The following is a 19,395-nucleotide window of genomic DNA, read 5'->3' as shown; positions in this document are numbered from 1 at the left end:
GCCAGATATAGTGTTTTTTGTGGGATTGTGTGCACGTTTTCAAAGCAATCCCAAAGAATCTCACCTAAAGGCTGTCAAGAGAATACTTAGATACTTAGTAGGAACAGATGATCTGTACTTGTGGTACCCCAAAGATGGTTCAATTGAACTATTAGGATACACAGATGCAGATTATGCTGGATTTCTAGTAGACAGAAAGAGCACATCTGGTATGGCACATTTCTTAGGCCCCTGTTTGATTTCATGGGGATCAAAGAAACAAAATTCTGTTGCTTTATCTACAGCAGAATCTGAATACATAGCTGCTGCAGCTTGCTGCTCCCAGCTGTTGTGGATAAGGAACCAGTTGAAAGATTTTGGTATTTTCTATGAAAATGTACCTATTTTATGTGATAATACAAGTGCTATTAACATTTCTAAGAATCCTGTGCAGCATTCCAGGACAAAGCATATTGAGATAAGACATCATTTCCTAAGAGATAATGTTGAGAAAGGTCTTGTAGAGCTGAGTTTTTGCAACAGTGAAGAACAAATTGCAGATATCTTCACTAAGCCATTGGGTAAAGAGTCTTTCTGCAAGTTTAGAGTCATGTTAGGTCTGACTAGGTCAAACTAAGAGACCTCTCTCAGCTGTTTTCCCCAATGATTGGCTAATTAAGTATTCTTTAAATGTGTGCGTGCATCATACCTTTGCAATCTGTCTATTATCTCAATGTTAATTGCTTATCTCTATGTGAGCAATATTGTAGCTAATCACTTTCAGGATTGAAGGTCATATTGAACAGATAAGCAACTGTTTCAGTAACCCTACCAGTAGAGGAAACAGCAGCAAATACGAACGGATTAATTTTGAAATTAATTTCAAATTAAACCGTGAGAAAATATTTTTTTATATTCTTATTTGATTTTAAAATCTTTCAAATATGGCAGTTATTTTCCTCTGACGGCAATTTGATCTGACAGTTGCAATTATGGCCAGTTGTTCATTTATGGAAGTTATTTCCAAATCAAAATAACTTCCAAATATCTTCTGATTCTCTGATTTTATTATAATTTCTCTTGCTATATATTTGCTTCCCTTTCCTTGCTCCGTGATTATTCATCATTCATCAAAAATTCTCAACTTCTCTCTCTACACAAGATCAATTCTTCGAAGCTTAGACTAGCAACAATGGTGAGAAAGGCTGGAACTGGAAGGAAAGGAGGAAGGAAAGGATGTTCCAAAGGAAGTTTGGCTAGTTCCCCCTCTTCAAAATCTCAAGAAACAATCAAGGATGTTCTTATGAACGTCTCTGAGCAGACACCTTCACAAGCAACACCAGAAATCAACCCCTCTGAAACTGAACCCATCAAGGCCGTTCCCTTGGGACAAACTCCTTCAAAAGAGAATGTCTTGAAGGAAAAACCTGTTTCACCATCAAAGACTAAAACTTTAACCCCATCTCCACAAAAATCCAAATCCAAAAAGGCCCCAAAAGAAAAATCCATCGAAACCCTCACTCAAATAACTGAAACCGTTTCTTCAAACCCCAAATCACCACCTGAGGGGGAACCTGATAAAAAGATAGCCAAGAAACTTGAAAAACAGTTAGAGGAAGTGGCTGATGAAGGATTGGATGAGGAGAAGGAGGACAAGAAGATGGAGGAGGATCTAGATGTAGTGGTGACCAAGGTGGTTGCTGGTACCACTACTGGTTCTGTAAGGAAAAGGCAGACTAGGGCTGCTTCAAAGGTCATTAAGGGCTCAGATGAGAAGGAGACTACACCATCTGAGACTAAGAGAGGAGAGAAAAGGAAAGCAACATCATCTGTTTCCCGTATCTCCAAGGCTGCTAAAGGTAAACAACCTGTTACCCCCAGTACTGGTGCAACTTCTTTAAGTTCTAGGACTGTGTTATCTGGTTGTGGTGTTGAGAATGAATATTTTGATATTCCTGCTTTGAGTCAAGTTAAGGAACTTCTTGAGTTCCAAGGATGGATGTCTCTGTTTAATGATTTAAATGATGCTTTTGTTGGTCCTGTTCGTAAGTTCTTTGTTAATCTGAAGCAAAACATTGATATGTCTGTGGTATCAACTGTTTCTGGTAGTGTTGTACATGTTTCTGAGTCTGTTTTATCTGAATTGCTGGGTATACCTAGAGATGGTTTTGGTAGATATAGCAGTGATGGGTGGCCCCTAATGGGAGGAGTAACACCTGAGGTAGTTACTCAGTTCTTGTTTGGAAAGAAGGAAGAAGCTGGTTCCCCTAGTGACTTTAGGGAGGCAATTATGTTGGTTCTGCACTCCATGTGTTTGAAGGTCTTTCTGCCCAAGGGTCAAGGCAGAGGTACTGTTAGGATCATGGACATGGTCCTGATCTATCTGATCATGAAAAAGGTTAAGGTAAATCTGCCAGCTCTAATGATGGAGCACATGCTGTACTGCCATGCTTCATCCCACAACTCCCTGCCCTATGGTTCCTTTATCTGCAAAATCATCAAGGAGCAGAATCCCAAGTTTTCTTTTTCTGGTGAGGTGGTGAGTCTTCAGTTGTTCTCCAAGAAAATACTCACTCAGAAGAAGATTGACTACTCTGGAAAGAGGCTGACTTTTGTAGGTCAAGAAAGTAGCCCAAGGGATGAAGGGAACCAGGAGGAAATCACTCCTGAGGATGTGGCAATGCTTCTTGCCAAGTTGGAAAGGTAGGATGAGAGGATAATAAAGTTGGCTGCCAGTCTAGTGCAGGCTGAAGAAGAAAGGAAGCTTGATAAGCTTATGAACAACAGGAAATTCCTCTCTATTTGCAGGGTGATTGATCACCTATTGCCCCCAGAGTCTGGGATGAAGTTTGACCCCGCACACTGTAGGATCATTGAGACGGATGATGAGGAATCCTCCAGTGAGGAGGGTCCTGATGCTGAAGAAGGAGAAGGCTCTGAGGAAGAAGAAAATGAATCTGATGAGGAAGAAGAAGAAGAGAAAGAGGAAACAGAAGAAAAGGAGAAGAAGGAAGAAGAAAAGACAGATGAGGAAGGGTCTGACTTCGAGGAGGAGATCAACCCAGAGGGTGAAGAAGAGGATGAAGATGATGATGAATGATCACTTCAGTCTCCCCCTCCCCTTCCATTAACTGCCATAATATTTGCTGTTCCCCCACACTGCTAGACTGTTTTTAATGCAGTGTGGTTTCTATTATGTTTCTAACCTCCTGGTGTGTAATCCTGAACAGTTTTAAGCTTTTTCAGTTTTATGTGATTGAATAACCTGTTTGTGCTAACCTGCAGCATTGAGATTGATCAGTGGTTGAAACTACTGATTTTTGGCTTACTTGCGATATTTTGGTGTGCAATTCTATTTTTTGAATGCTTTTTAATGATGCCAAAAGGGGGAAAAGCAGGTTGAAGTTTCTGAAAAGGCCTTGTCAGACAATTAGATTGAGTCTTTTATTTCCTTGAGTCAAATAATCACAAAAACAAGTTAAAATAGAGGGAACAGTTAGATTAACTAACTGTTTCAGTGTCTTTTTACAAAAATCCAAAAACAAGTTGTTTCTTTTAAATAAAGATGGCTATCCTGGTCAGTCATCAGTGTCATAAGTCTTTTACACAAGATATCCCTTGTGTAGAAAGTCTAGTAGAAAGTCTTGTCTTCTTAAGTGTAGATTAGAACTTTCTTTACTTTGCTGTTTCTCACTAACGTGCAGGTGCAGGAAACTTCAAAGTGTTTGTCATCATCAAAAAGGGGGAATTTGTTGAGTCACTTAAGGTTTTGAGTGATGACAAACAGCTGACTAGCTGGTTCTTGTTGGTTTTATATTATATCAACTGACATTTTTGAACAGGAACAGCTATCCCAAGTACTTGAGGCAATATGAAGTCCTTTTGAATCAAAGCATTCAAGAAATCTGTATCAGAATGTTCTATCAAGGAAGGCCGTCAAGACTTGAAGATTATGAAGTCTCTTAGATTAGGATAGTTGATCTTTGTAGTCTTTATAATGTTAAGTGTGCATGAATGTTTGTACGTGAGCTATTTGTATCCCTTACTTAGAGTATTTAGTGTTGTAGAGATCAGGAAAAGTTGACCTGATCCCTAGGACATTAACAGGTCAGGAAACAGCTGCTTCGTAGCTTGTTTCATGAACCTGGACATTAGTTCAGTAAATATTTTCTGGAATATATATTTCCTATCCTTAGAGAATATTTACTAAACTAATTGATTCAGTTTATGCAAAGTTGGAGATGAATTATTTCGCATATAACTTAGAATATATTATTCTACCCATTTATGGAAAGTAGAATAATATCTTAGAATGTCTCTTATTTACAAAATAAAAGATATTCTATTTACCTAAGTTATGATCTGAAAAGATCACGAAAGATTTTATCTCCCAACCTTATAAAAGCATAAACTCGATCAGAATTTCGAGTGAGCTTTTCTGAAAAAAATTCTCTATCTTTGAAAGCTCGAAATACACTCTAAGGGAAATAGTTAGTTCATCTCTTACAAACTATTTATGCACACAGTAAGAATTGTTTTGTAATTATCTCTTGTAAGCTTTGAGTGGAAGCATTTAGAGGGAAACAAAGGGTTTGTATTGAATCACTAAGAGGTTAGTGATTGGGTAGCATTTACGAGTGTGAGTGCAAGTGCTTGTGAGTTCAAGTGCAAAGTGACACCTAGAGTTAGGTGTGGGGATCACGAGTGTGATCATTTGTAATTGCTTTTGTTTTTCAGAGTTGATTAATAAAAGTAATTAGGGTAGTGGAGGACGTAGGCTCAGAGTTGAGCTAAACCTCGTTAAATCTTTGTGTTGATTATTTATTGTATTTTCTGTTTCCGCTGCAGGACCAGTTCATCACCTGGTCCCCCTACATAAATAGAAGAAAATCCAATAATTCCTAACACTGCCCTGTACTCAATTCAACCCCCCCCTTCTTGAGTACCAGCTGCACTTTCACAAGTTCGATCGATCATAAAAATTCGCCTCAATTTCAAGAAAAAAATTGAATCAAATTAAGGTAATTTGTCAGCAAATGCTGAATCAAACAAAAAAATCTAGCGAAAAGAAACAAGCAAATCAAACCAGAAAACCAATCCGAAAGATCGAAATCCTTCAGCTCTGATACCACGAAAACTTATTCACTTAAACTTGAACCAGAGAATTTAGAGAGAGAAAATGTAGAAATTAGTTTGGGGATTTATTATTCTGATCTCTTAAAAGAATGTACAGCTTGTAATAAATATTTATAGCCTAACTCCTAACTAACTTGCTGACTAGGAAAAGCTATAAATATAAAATACAAATAAAATAATATCTGAGCTATACAATTCTATTATACAAGCATAACATAATATAGAAGCTTCTAGAGGAAGCTGCTGTGTATCCTACAATATGTTTCATATATGTTATGCGCCATATGTTGATTACATGAATCAAGTACTTGGGAAAGGTGCTTCATGTTTGTTAGTTGCTACATTACAATCTAAAGGAATTGCAGTGTAAGACAAAGTCCAAATAATTGTTATATAACTTTTCATTCCACTAGTTCACATGCTTGAATTTTACTGCGCAAGATTTTTTTTGGAAGATTCCACTGTAAGGAAATTACATTGTTTTGTTTTCAAGATTATCAATGCCAGATCATTTTCTTTCCTTCTGGGTGCTTTGTTCACAGATGTTTTTAATTCAATACCCTTATTATATTGCAACTAATACATGGGTTATTGTGCTTGTGTTCTTTAAGAAATAATCCATTAATATTTCCGTCTTAATTAACTTATTGGGTTCTTCTATTTTCTTTGTCAGGGTTTATGGAGAATAGATGGTTTTATCTGACATGCATCGGAAGCCTGGTGAACCATGGGAATACTGCCCAAGGGAGGCATTGAGGAGGGTTGCAAAAGTTATGAAAGAAGAGTTTAATTTGGTTCCTTTTTATTGCCTAGTATTTCAACAGTATACAATTCTAAGTCGTTCTACTTCTAAATGTTTTGTTTATCATGTCTAGGAAATGAATGCAGGTTTTGAGAATGAATTTTATATCTTGAAACCAGTAACAAGGTTAATACATTAATTCTTCCATTCTTTTAATTCACTTTTCTTTCATTAATATCCACAAGCTTTAAGATATTATAGACTTTATAGTATCAGGTATTTAATATTGAAATTTTTTGTAGGGATGGAAGTGAAGAATGTTTACAGCACTTCAGTCTTTGGATATTTCAGTGGAGCAGGTACGGAGTAGATTATTTTTAATTGGGAGTGCATGATTGGAAGTAGGACTTAGAAGTTGTCTCTCTTCTGGTGTTTCTTATTACCAATGCATAATCAAGGTACCTTACATCGAATGTGTAAATTTTGTTGAAAAACAAAATCTAATTTCATACCATAAGCATCGCTAAGCCTTGTAGGAAATAGTTTAAGAGCAATTGTGCATCAATAGCTACAAGGTACCCCGTAACATGCACTATCATATGCAACCCAAATGTGTAATTATAATCTACAAGCCTAGATGTCAATATCAACAACTTTCTCGCCTCTCCAACATATTTATAACTTATCAAGAATCCAAAAATGGAGGGGAAAATGCTTCTTCTCTAATGCAAAGTATGCCCAGCATTTTATGAAGTAACAACCAAATGAGAGGGTAGCCACTAGCCAGGGTGTTTAACCAAATGCTTTGCCATTGTGAAGAAATTAATATATAATTTTTAGCTCATCTATTGCCTTAGTAATTAGTGTCATCACGATTCAATAGACTAATTACTGAATGCTAGGAATATTTTCCGTTTGGCAAAAGTCGACACGAGTCTCCGTCGATCAATTATAAGAAACTAATAATTTAATGTTAGGAGTGTCTATATAGTATATTGATGGGTAGGGTTTAGTTCATCAAATTCCAAAGGTTATAAATTATCACTATAAAATGTTCTGGATGATGATTGTTTGCCATTGAACTGTAATGCGTTTATCGTGTTTTTTTTTTCTTTCATAATTCTTCTTTTTATTGGTGTAATGCCTTAACTCAGATATTCTTTTGGTAATTTATTCCTTATATGCTTTAGATACATGCCGAATCAGGGAAAGGCCAATTTGAGATGGCACTGGGACACAGTGTTTGTGATAGAGTTATGAGAAACAAAATGTTGGAAAGCTTGATTATAGTGATGAATATACACGAGTATATATAGTACAAGATTAGAACAGTGAACATACCAAACTATGACTAGATACAATATGTGACTATTAAAATTAAGGAGTAAATCAAGGGATTTACATATTCAAAACAATAATTAATAATGATAATGATGGTATAATCATCTTTATCCTTTATACGTGTTAGGATTAGTGTGGAGATGCATCAATATATGGAGGCATAAGGAAGAATCAAAGAGGAAGCTTGTTGAAGGAAGTTCGACCGAACATAGTCCAAAGCATTTTTGAGGTTCGGTCGAACCTTGAGACAGAGAGTTATAAAAATTTTGCAAAAATGGAGGAGTGACCGAACCAAAGGGGGTTCGACCGAACCACCTCAAGTTCGGTCGAACACTGGTAGGTTCGGTCGAACCCCCTGCTGTTCTGGTTCGACGGCTCGATTTCAGCCCGTGCTTCTTGTTTAATTGCTAGCCCTTGGATTGTCTTTATTCTCCTAGACTATAAATATATTTTTCTTAGCTTCCTTGTCAAGTATTCACAAACTTTAAACACTTAAAGAGGTTTTATGAGAGTTTTTGTGAGGAGCATTGGAATTCAATACAATTCATGCTTGTAATCTTGATTTCATTCATCATCAATACTACTCCATAGTGCAAGGTGGGTTTTTTCTCCCGATTCTCGGTTTTTCCCACGGTAACTTTGTCTCCCTTTTATTTGCTTTAATTTCTTCATGGTTGTTCTTAGTTATTGTGCTTACATGTTCTTCATTGTTGAGGGTTGATTGCAATTAGTTTGAGCCCTTAATCCTTTCAATTGGTATCAGAGCCAGGTTGAATCTTTGGTGTTTTAGTGATTTTGGGTTGTGTTAAACTTGAATTTGTGATTGAGTTACAAAGTTTGGGTCTTTAGGTATTCAAAGATTGAATCTTGGGTGTCAATTTGCATTCTTTGTTGTTGAAAACCTATTGTGAACTTTGTGTGTTTGATTTGCAATGGAGGAAGGCAAGTTAAAAATTGAGAAGTTTGCTGGGAAGGACTTTGGGTTTTGGAAGATGCAAATGGAGGACTATTTGTATCAAAAGAACCTATTTTTGCCTCTTTCTAATAAACCATCGGGTATGAAGGAAGAAGAGTGGAAAATATTGGATAGACAAGCTCTTGGAGTGATTAGGTTGACATTGGCAAAGAGTGTTTCTTACAATGTCAAAGATGTGACAACGGCGGTCGGTGTGATCAAAGCATTGACCAATATGTATGAGAAACCATCGGCTATAAACAAGGTGTTCTTGATGCGTCGTTTGTTTGAAATTGAGATGAATGATGGTGGTTTTGCCCCGGAACACATAAATGAATTCAATTCGATAATTTCTCAACTAGCTTCGGTTGAGATCAAATTCGATGATGAAGTGAAGGCCTTGATTTTGTTATCATCGTTGCCTAGGAGTTGGGATACCGTTGTAGCCGCCATTAGCAACTCCTCGGGGAATACGAAGTTGAAATGTGATGATGTGAGGGACTTAATCTTGAGTGAGAGCTTGAGAAGGAAGAACTCGGGTGAGTCATCGGGTGGTGCATATTCTAGTGAAGGTAGGGGACGTGGAAGACAACAAAGAGGTGCTCAAAAGGGAAGATCGAAGTCTAGAGGGAGGAGTAAGTCGAAAGGAAAGGTGAACATTGTGTGTTGGGGTTGTGGTGTGAAAGCACATACGAAGAGGGATTGTCCTAATCCCAAGAAGAAGGGTGGTTCAAACCACAAGAACCATGATGATGCTAGTTCATCGGTTAGCTTGGCATCAAGTGATGAACTTTGTGATGCATTGATCTTGAGCGTTGATAGTCCTATTGAGTCTTGGATCCTTGATTGGGGAGCTTCATTTCATTCTTCTCCATGTAAGGAGATTTTTCAAAACTTCAAGAGTGGTAAGTTTGGAAAGGTGTACCTTGCGGATGATGAATCGTTGGATATTGTGGGGAAGGGAGATGTTATGATCAAGACTTCAAGTGGGAGCTCATGGAAGCTTGAAGATGTTAGGTACATACCTAAGCTAAGGAAGAATTTGATTTCGGTGGCTCAACTAGACTCAAGCGGTTTTAGAACCATGTTTGGTGAGGGTACTTGGAAGGTGTCAAAGGGAGCTATGGTGGTGGCTCGAGGCACGAAGACCGGTACTTTGTACACTACCTTAGGGTGTACAAGCATGATTGCTACAACCGCAAATGATGAGACTAAGCTATGACATACTCGGCTTGGTCACATGAGTGAGAAAGGGATGAAATTGCTAGCTTCAAAGGGTAAGTTGTCGGGTTTGAAATCAATCGACATGCAATTTTGTGAGACATGTGTTTTTGGAAAGCAAAAGAAGGTGTCTTTCACAAAAATCAAACGGTCCTTGAAGAAGGAGAAGCTAGAACTTGTGCACACGGATGTTTGGGGCCCATACCCCATCAAGTCCCTTGGTGGTTCTCACTACTTTGTTACTTTCATTGATGATTCAACCCGGAAAGTATGGGTATATTTCATGAAACACAAGTCGGAAGTGAATGAGAAGTTCAAGACTTGGAAGGCGGAGGTTGAAAATGTTTCGGGCAAGAAGATTAAGGCAATCAAGTCCGACAATGGAGGAGAGTATGAGTTGGAAGCTTACAAAAACATTTGTAAGGAGCACGGCATTGTTTTGGAGAGGACCATTCCCGATAAACCTCGCCAAAACGGGGTAGCGGAGCGGATGAATAGGACTTTACTTGAGAGGGCAAGGTGTATGAGGTTGTTTGCGGGCCTCCCAAAATGTTTTTGGGCGGATGCCGTTAGTACCGCGGCTTACTTGATAAACCGTGGACCTTCGGTGCCCTTGGATTTCAAGATACCGGAGGAGAAGTGGAGTGGAAAGGAGGTGTCCTACACTCACTTGAAGACCTTTGGTTGTGTGGCCTATTTGCAATCCGAGAAGAGAGATAAGCTAGACCCAAAAGCCATCAAATGTTACTTCATCGGGTATGGATGTGAGAAATACGGTTATAGATTGTGGGATCCTAAGAATCGAAAGATTGTTAGGCATTGTGACATTACCTTTGATGAGATTTCTTTGTATAAGGACAACTTTGGTGGAAAATCCGTGGAGAGAGAATCAATAGGAGATGAGTGGAAATATGTTGAGCTAGATGGTGAAGTTAGAAGTGGCAAGGAGGTTGAACAAGTAGAATTTGAGGTGCCAATTCAACAAGCATCTCCTCAACATGGTGCTCATGTTCCGGTGGATTCGGATTCTAGTGATTCGGATGATGATGATCATTTCGAGACGGATGAACGAGTAGTTATGGGTGAGCCCGTTGTGGTTCAAGGAGAGCCTTCTACACCACCAACGGTGAGGAGATCATCAAGACCAATCAAGCCACCAAATCGATATTCTCCATCCTTGCATTATTTGTTGTTGACGGATTCCGGTGAACCGGAATGTTATCAAGAGGCAATGGGCATGGGTGACTCGTTGAAGTGGGAGCAAGCAATGGAAGATGAGATGTCTTCATTGGATAAGAACAACACTTGGGTGTTGGTTGAATTGCCTAAGGGCAAGAGAGCACTTTTGTGCAAGTGGATATTTCGAAAGAAAGAAGAACCAGATGGTACAATTCGGTACAAGGCAAGACTTGTGGTGAAAGGTTTTTCACAAAAGGAGGGCATTGATTATCATGAGATTTTTGCTCCGGTTGTGAAGTTGACTACTATAAGGATCTTGTTGGCTATAGTGGTTTCGGAGAACTTATTTCTTGAGAAAATGGATGTAAAAACCGCGTTTTTACATGGTGATTTGGAGGAGGAAATCTACATGAAGCAACCGGAAGGGTTTCAAATTCCGGGTCAAGAGAACTTGGTGTGCAAGCTCAAACGGAGTCTATATGGGTTGAAACAAGCTCCGAGACAATGGTACAAGAAGTTTGACAAGTTCATGCTAGGCAATGGTTTCGTGAGAGCGGAAGGTGATCATTGTTGCTACTTTCAAAGGTATGACAATGGCTATATCTATTTACTTTTGTATGTTGATGATATGTTGATTGCGGAAACTAGTATTCAAATTGTCAATGGCTTGAAAAAGAAGTTGTCTAGAAGATTTGAGATGAAAGATTTGGGTGAGGCCAAGCAAATACTTGGCATGAGAATTTCTAGAGATGGCTCAACGGGTGTGTTGAAGTTATCTCAAGAAGAGTATGTCAAGAAGGTGCTAAAAAGATTTAACATGATGGATGCTAAGCCTCGAAGCTCACCTCTTTCAAGTGAGCTCAAGTTGACAAAGGAGGATTGCCCAAAGACAAGGGAAGAGAAGGACAAAATGGCCATTGTTCCTTATGCTTCGGTCGTTGGTAGCATGATGTATGCTATGATTTGCACGAGGCCCGATATTGCTCACGCAGTGGGAGTTGTGAGTAGGTTCATGTCAAATCCGGGTGAGAGACATTGGGAAGCCGTGAAGTGGCTATTGAGGTGTTTGTTGGGTACTTCAAGTATGGCTCTTTGCTTTGGAAGAAATAGAGTTGTCTTGGAAGGTTTTGTTGATGCCGATTTTGGTGGATGTTATGATTCAAGCAAGAGCACTTTGGGGTATGTGTATACTATTGGTGTTACAACCATTAGTTGGATGAGCAAGCTCCAAAAGTGTGTCTCTATGTCTACGACGGAAGCCGAGTATGTGGCTATGTCGGAAGCGGGAAAAGAGATGGAATGGTTGAAGGGTTTTCTTGAAGAAATGGGAATGAAACAAGATGTTTGTGCGTTGTATAGTGATAACCAAAGTGCGGTTCAATTGGCTAAGAATCCTATGTTTCATTATCGCACTAAACACATCAAGAGACGCTATCACTACACTAGGAGTTTGGTGAAGGATGGCACGATGTGTTTGAGGAAGATTGCCGATTCAAAGAATCCGGCGGATATGCTCACTAAGGTTGTTTCTAGTGACAAATTGAGGTTGTGTAGGACCTCAATTGGACTCCATCATTAACTTGATGGAGTGTTGCGCTATGATGAAAAAATTGTTTTGATGAATGTGTTGAGTGTTCTTGAGGAAGGAGTGTATATATGGATGTCTATGGTGCATGCATTATTGATCCTATCTCCAAGTGGGAGATTATTAGGATTAGTGTGGAGATGCATCAATATATGGAGGCATAAGGAAGAATCAAAGAGGAAGCTTGTTGAAGGAAGTTCGACCGAACATAGTCCAAAGCATTTCTGAGGTTCGGTCTAACCTTGAGACAGAGAGTTATGAAAATTTTGCAAAAATGGAGGAGTGACCGAACCAAAGGGGGTTCGACCGAACCACCTCAAGTTCGGCCGAACACTGGGTAGGTTCGGCCGAACCCCCTGTTGTTCTGGTTCGACGGCTCGATTTCAGCCCGTGCTTCTTGTTTAATTGCTAGCCCTTAGATTGTCTTTATTCTCCTAGACTATATATATATATATTTTTCTTAGCTTCCTTGTCAAGTATTCACAAACTTTAAACACTTAGAGAGGGTTTATGAGAGGTTTTGTGAGGAGCATTGGAATTCAATACAATTCATGCTTGTAATCTTGATTTCATTCATCATCAATACTACTCCATAGTGCAAGGTGGGTTTTTTCTCCCGGTTCTCGGGTTTTCCCACGGTAACTTTGTCTCCCTTTTATTTGCTTTAATTTCTTCATGGTTGTTCTTAGTTGTTGTGCTTGCATTTTCTTCATTGTTGTGGGTTGATTGCAATTAGTTTGAGCCCTTAATTCTTGCAATACGCCCCCGCAAGACGGACATTCGGAACGAGTGACCGATCTTGGATATAAGATCTCAAATCTTGTTTAATGTAGGAATTGAAGTGGTGGTGAGAAAGGTTGCATTGCATTGCGATTTTCCAATAAGGTATGGAGGGAGTGGAGCATTAGAAGGTTTTTTTTTATTTTCTCTAAGAAGAAAAAGAAAAGGAAGTGTATTAAATTAAAGGAGTTTTTTTTTTTTTTTTTTTTTTTTTTTTTTTTTTTTTTTTTTTTAATGGAGGAGTTGCGTGAAGAAGTTAAAAGATAGTTTATGTAGAGAGAGAATAAGAAGTTATTTAATGGGTGTTTTTCACGGTTTTTAACCACATGAACCGTTGATTGTAAAAATTCAAAAAAAAAAATAAAAATAAAGAAATTTCAAATTTGCTAGCGTATGCTTGCAACAAATGGAAGGGAAAAAAATATAGAGGTTCCTTGACCACCATTGAAGGCGAGATAAAAAAATTATAATGGTGGTGATGGTGGTTTAGAACATAATGTTATGTTTCTCCATAATGGTTTTGGAGAGAATTTCGTATATGGTAACACATGGTAGGTAAACTATTGGATATCGAAAAAGGTTTGTTTCTCCGTGTAAGGGGTTTGGAGAAAAAAAAAATATCAATAACATCTCTTGGTATATGAAATATGGGGTGCCAAAAGAGTTGAGCGAAAAGTGTGATTTTGGTTTGAAGCTTTCCGAGAAGAAAGTTTGATATGGTCACCATCATTTGTCGGCGTAGTAGCGGAAGCAAGAAAAAAAGATGGATCAAAAGCTCATGATACCATGATAAAGTTATGAGAAAGAGAATGTTGGAAAGCTTGATTATATTGATCAATATACACGAGTATATATAGTACAAGATTAGAACAGTGAACATACCAAACTATGACTAGATACAATATGTGACTAGGTACGTTAGCTAATTATAAGGGATATATTTTGACTATTAAAATTAAGAGTAAATCAAAGGATTTACATATTCTAAACAATAATTAATAATGATAATGATGATATAATCATCTTTATCCTTTATAGTTTGTACCAGTGCTGCTGATAATTTGGTTTTTGCCCGTGAAGCTATCAGGGGCGTGGCTATAAAACATGGATTGCTCGCAACTTTTGTACCAAAGTAAGTGTCATGTCTGAACATAAAGTGAATCAAGATAATGAATACAATTATTTGTCTAAAGCAAAACTTGTCATCCTATTATGAAAATTCCAAGTACTTGTTTGCAGCTCTTTTTTGTTGAACCTTTTTTCCCTTGGTAACTTGCAGAAGAGAATTGATCTTATTTGTTGATCTTGTTGTTGAATCTTTTTCCCCTGGTAGCATCAAATATAATTGTACGGTGTATAGAGTATTTAATATCATAGTCCATTATGGTTTTTAATTCTATATGAAGGTTGGGTCAGTTGATATAACCATTACACGAATTTTGATGCTATCAACAAAATTTCTAGTAAACTATATTAATAACTTATTTCAACGAATCCCAATGATGTGAATTATAAAATATTTAGATGTACCTTTGTTGTAAGTGTGTAGTCCCATACTTGAATTCGAACTTCAATTGTGATTTCCTTTCTTGGTTCACACAACCACAAATCTAAGTTACCTCGCATTTGTTTACTAAAATAGAAAAATTCACAACTCTCTGGTGAGGGGGCCGAGGGGCAAGTATATTTTGATGATTCTTATATTGTTGCATCTCATACTAAAAAGTATGTGATCTTACAGCTCTCAATTAATCATATACTATTATTACATACCTGTTGATTGTATGACACTCAGTTTCATATACACTAATAATTTTGTATTTGCATATGAATTTCCAGCCCTGTTCTTTTTGTGTGTATAGGTTGATTATGATGATTATCTTATAAATATTCTCGACATTATGTTTATCATCTTGGTGTCAACTTCTTAATCGTTTTCTTTCTTTTCACCCTAGGTATAAATTGGATGACATTGGATCTGGATCTCATGTGCATCTAAGTTTATGGGAAAATGGTGAAAATGTTTTTACTGGGTCTGCTGGATCTGGCTATGGAATGTCTAATGTTGGTCAGGAATTTATGGCTGGTATTTTATTTCATCTTCCAGCCATTTAGGCATTTACTGCTCCAAATCCTAATACGTGACAATTTTATTTTAATGTAGAACATTTTGAGCAGACTCTCCAAATGTTTAAGTATGACCATTAATCTACATTTCTCATATAAGTTAGCTTGTGAGCCTGAACATATATTCAGAATTGTTACCCCTTACGAGTATTTTCCCTCGGCGTTGATTGTTACCATTTGATTCAAGAACATATTATGCTCATTAAAACATTATTTAGCTTTTAATGACTTATATATATAGAGAGAGATAATCTGCCTAATTTCCTCTCTCCATGTGTTGCTGTTTATCAAATTATCTAGGTTTATGTTACATAGCAAAAATCTTGTAGGTAACCTTTCATATAAGTTAACATGCATGAATCATATGTTGTTGAAATAAAATATCTAATTTGAATCGTTTTAAAATTTATAATCTATAGCTATGATCGTATACAACCGGACACATGGAGTGGAGCATATCATTGCTGGGGAACAGAGAACAGGGAAGTTCCTTTGAGAACTGCCTGCCCTCCTAGGGTTGAAGACGGTCTTGTAAGAAACTTTGAAATCAGATCTTTTGATGGATGTGCAAATCCCCACTTGGGTTTGGCTTCTATAATTGCTGCAGGGATCAATGGCTTGCGGAGGCACCTTACTTTGCCTCCTCCAATTGGTAAGATTATCTAGAGTTGAAGTATGAGCTTATTGTATACAAGATATTTGAAATGAAGTATAGGTGAAGGAAGTGTTCGCAATTAAATTAAACGTAATCTAATACAAAATGTTGAATATTGTCATACATAACAATTTTAACACTAAAAATTTCTATTGTACTTTCAAAACGATTCCCCTCTCCCTTTTAGAAAGGGTTGGGTAAGGACTAAGGTAACTACTCTTCCCTTGTGCGAGAGTATCCTTTTTTGTTAGGGAGGGGGGTGCTAGGCTGTATATTGGAGTATGCACTTTTCCTTCGAAAGTCCTCAAAAAGTAATTTGGTTGTAAGCAGACGAACAAGAAGTGAATTATTGACACTCCTGATAACATAGAGTTTGTACTTGCTTGTTAATGGATGTATTTTTTTATATTAATGTGTTGCAGAAGCAAACCCTTCTAGCCTTGATGGTGAATTTCAGAGACTTCCAACATCACTTGCTGAATCCTTAAAAGCTCTTCACAAGGACACCTTTTTTAAAGACTTTTTCGGTGAGAAGCTATTGACAGCAGTAAAGGGAGTTCGGAAGGTAAGTGTATTTCGATTGCAATGTTTCACTTTCATAACCTTGTGTGTTTTGAAGGCTACAATAGGTAATGGTTTTTCATGTATAAAGTTTAGGCTCATTTCAATATCTACCCTAGTTCCAAAGTTTTTATGTTTTTTTCTTAAATTTTCTTGCCTCTTGAAAATAAGTTTTCTTTGTTTAAAGTGGCAAAGGTCTTATGTATGAAGTTTACAGTTTACTCTCCTGAACTTATGTGCTTGTATGTTACTGTATTAAACATAAGTTTATTGGAGTTTGAAAGTTAACCGGATAAATTTTTTTTGATAATTATTACGTACAACTAATCACAATAGGCTGTTGTATATGGAACTCATACCCCCATTGTAATCTTCTCATTTATAGTATATCTTTCTTTCCTTTGCAATTTATGATCTTAATGCCTTCTACCATACTTCTTAAGTTGGCCATTTATATGATATAAGTTTGTAAGTATTTGAAGCATGATCAACCACCATATGAATTATTTTGAACAAGTTGTTAGCAGTAGAGCACTTTTATATACACATAAAACCATTTCCAATTTATGCTGAAGTGCTCGAGTTTCATTTCCTTTGTATCTTTTGTCTTGTATTATTAAGAATTTGGTTTTATGTTTTGTAGGCTGAAGGGGCGTACTACTCGCAGAATAAAGATGCATTCAAGCAACTCATATATCGATATTAACCTTCAACTTTGGTAACCAAAGGAAAAGGAAAAAGAGAGGGATATTCAAACTTTCAAATATAAATTTTTTTTATTTTTTTTTATACTTTTCTATTATTTTAAATTTCAACGATGAATGTAATCTGCTAATACAAACATATACAAAAAATAATTATTATGTGAACATTTTATGAAACTAGAGCAACTTTTAAAGGTTAAAAATCTCTAGCATATCAAAGTTTCAATCATTGACCTTAAATGATTTAATATAGTAGTTAGTATAAACTCGTACAATTAAAGTCTTAAAAATCTTTTTTTACAAAGCTATACTAATATGAAGATAAATTATCTGTTGCCGGAGTTGCTAGGAGATGTGCTCTGTGCACGTGATCCTTGGGAACCTTTTGAATGTTGCACCAAACAAAAGTCGTACTAACAAGCTTAATATTTGTTGGGTTTGAAAAGTGTGGAGAACGGTTCAAGACATCTAAGGGGGTGCATAGTTTTGAAGTTAAGCTACGGATTGTTTTATTGATGCAAATAAAGCAACAATGAAAGGCTAGGATGCCTTCATATCTCAAGATCTAGAAATGATATTAAGGTGATTCAAGTTAGAGGTGATAGCTCATCTCAAGAGCTTTCCAACTACTGGTCATCTGCTCAATTTGGTCGAGAATTGAGGGAGTTACGACCATTATAAGAAGAGTTATCCGCATATGAAAAGGGTTGGAACTAGGTCGTCATCTAATTCTCCCTTAGTCAAACTAAATTTGTAAACGCTTAACAAACCTTATACGAGTATAAAGGCAAGCTAAGGGTCGAACCCAAAGGAATGAATCGAAGCTATGCTATAGTCTAATGTTAAGCTAAATCGGAGAATTATTAGTGGTTGAATTTTGTAACTAAGACAACAAGAATCAAGACAATTCAAAGAATTCAATCAAATTGCTAAAGACTAGGGATATAGGTTCCACATGCAAGCTTAACAATCATGCTAATTGATGATCACCCAATTGATTCGAACATTGCAAGGGACAAAAAATAGTTGCAATCAAAGGAATTCAAAGGTTATCTCCTATAAACCAAACTAGGGTTCACTATGAATGGCTAACAAGGAGAATCACAATCAAATTCAATCAATTAAAGCAATTCTCAAATCAATTGTTCATGTCATTGAAAATTGCAATGAAATGTAGATTAATCTTATAGGTTGATCACTCCTAGTCTAATTAATCACATGCACAACTATGTCAACCAATTTAATTGCAACAATTCAATCAATCAAGGATCATCAACTAGCAAAAATCATCAATCAAGCATGATTTCCCTACTCCCTAGCAACTAATCTACTCACTAATCACGGTGAAATTGAAAGCCAAAACAAATTCAATCAAAAACATATTAATCTCAAGCTAAATCAATAGGAAGTACAATCAATCAACAAATTCTCAAATCTAAATCAAAATCCAAACCAAACATTCGAGCATAAAAGAAAATTGCAATTGAAGTAAATTCAAAGGAAAGAAATCTCACAAACTTTGATTGATATGAAGAAGAATTCCAAACTTGATTGAAGAAACAATGTTGAATTACAATTCAAATCCAAGGATTACAATCTCTACTTTCTCTCTAACTTCTCTCTAATTTCTCTCCCTAAAAACTAAGCAAATGAAATATTATCTAAAAGTTACCCTTCAAAAGGATTTACAAGAGTATTTATAGACAAAGAAGAAAAACTGATCGGTCGCGCCCTCTCCAAGAAGATCCGGGTACGGAACCTATAACTAACTCCGCGGGTAATCTGGGCAAAACCTGCGCCCGCGCCCGTGGCAATGCCACCCGTGCCCGCGGCTTAGGGCGCGGCAGATGCCCTGTTCCAGGTGAAGCAGGGGGGTCGCGGTCTCTTTATTCTGGAGCGGTCTCTCTATATCCTCCACGCCCGTGGCTAGACCGCGGCCAGGGTGCGGAGAGTTCCTGCCCAAAATCACCAAAGTGATGAATATAACCTGCGCCCGCGGCTCTCAGGACCCGCGCCCGCGGCCATGAGAAGAAGTAGAGCGCCCTCTCCAAGAGGCTTGAATCTCCTTAGCTTAGTTCTTTTTGCTCCTCTTGAATCCTTTGCGAAGCTAAGTCCTTAGGCACCTACAAAAGAGACAAAAGAGAGAAAATAGAAGAGAAAAAGAGCAATATAAAAGAAAAACACAAAGAAAAGCACATAAAGGAAAGTAAAAAACGAAGGAAGAAGAAATAGAGAAACTAAAGGAGAAATGACCAAAATGGTAAAAGAAAAGCATGAAAAATATAGTGAAAATATCCTAAAACACTACCCTATGAGTGCCATAAATGACACTCCTTAGCATAGTGCGAAAGTTTGGCTAAACTTTTGAAAAGTTCAGTCAAACCATTTGAAGGAAATCGAGTTTTTCTATTGAATCGAGTGTTCGATCGA

The 19,395-nt window shown here is 37.3% G+C and overlaps 1 pseudogene; it reads left to right on the top strand.

The window, feature by feature from the left end:
* The window catches only part of LOC145629211 (protein fluG-like), a 155,318-nt pseudogene extending 138,246 nt beyond the window's left edge, over positions 1-17,072 (top strand).
* Positions 17,073-19,395: the final 2,323 nt, after the last annotated feature.

Source organism: Chenopodium album, chromosome 1 (assembly GCF_948465745.1).
Source record: "Chenopodium album chromosome 1, dcCheAlbu1.1, whole genome shotgun sequence".
Classification (NCBI taxonomy): domain Eukaryota; kingdom Viridiplantae; phylum Streptophyta; class Magnoliopsida; order Caryophyllales; family Amaranthaceae; genus Chenopodium; species Chenopodium album.
Note: the sequence above shows the minus strand (reverse complement) of the source record. Positions and strands in the feature narration are given on the sequence as shown.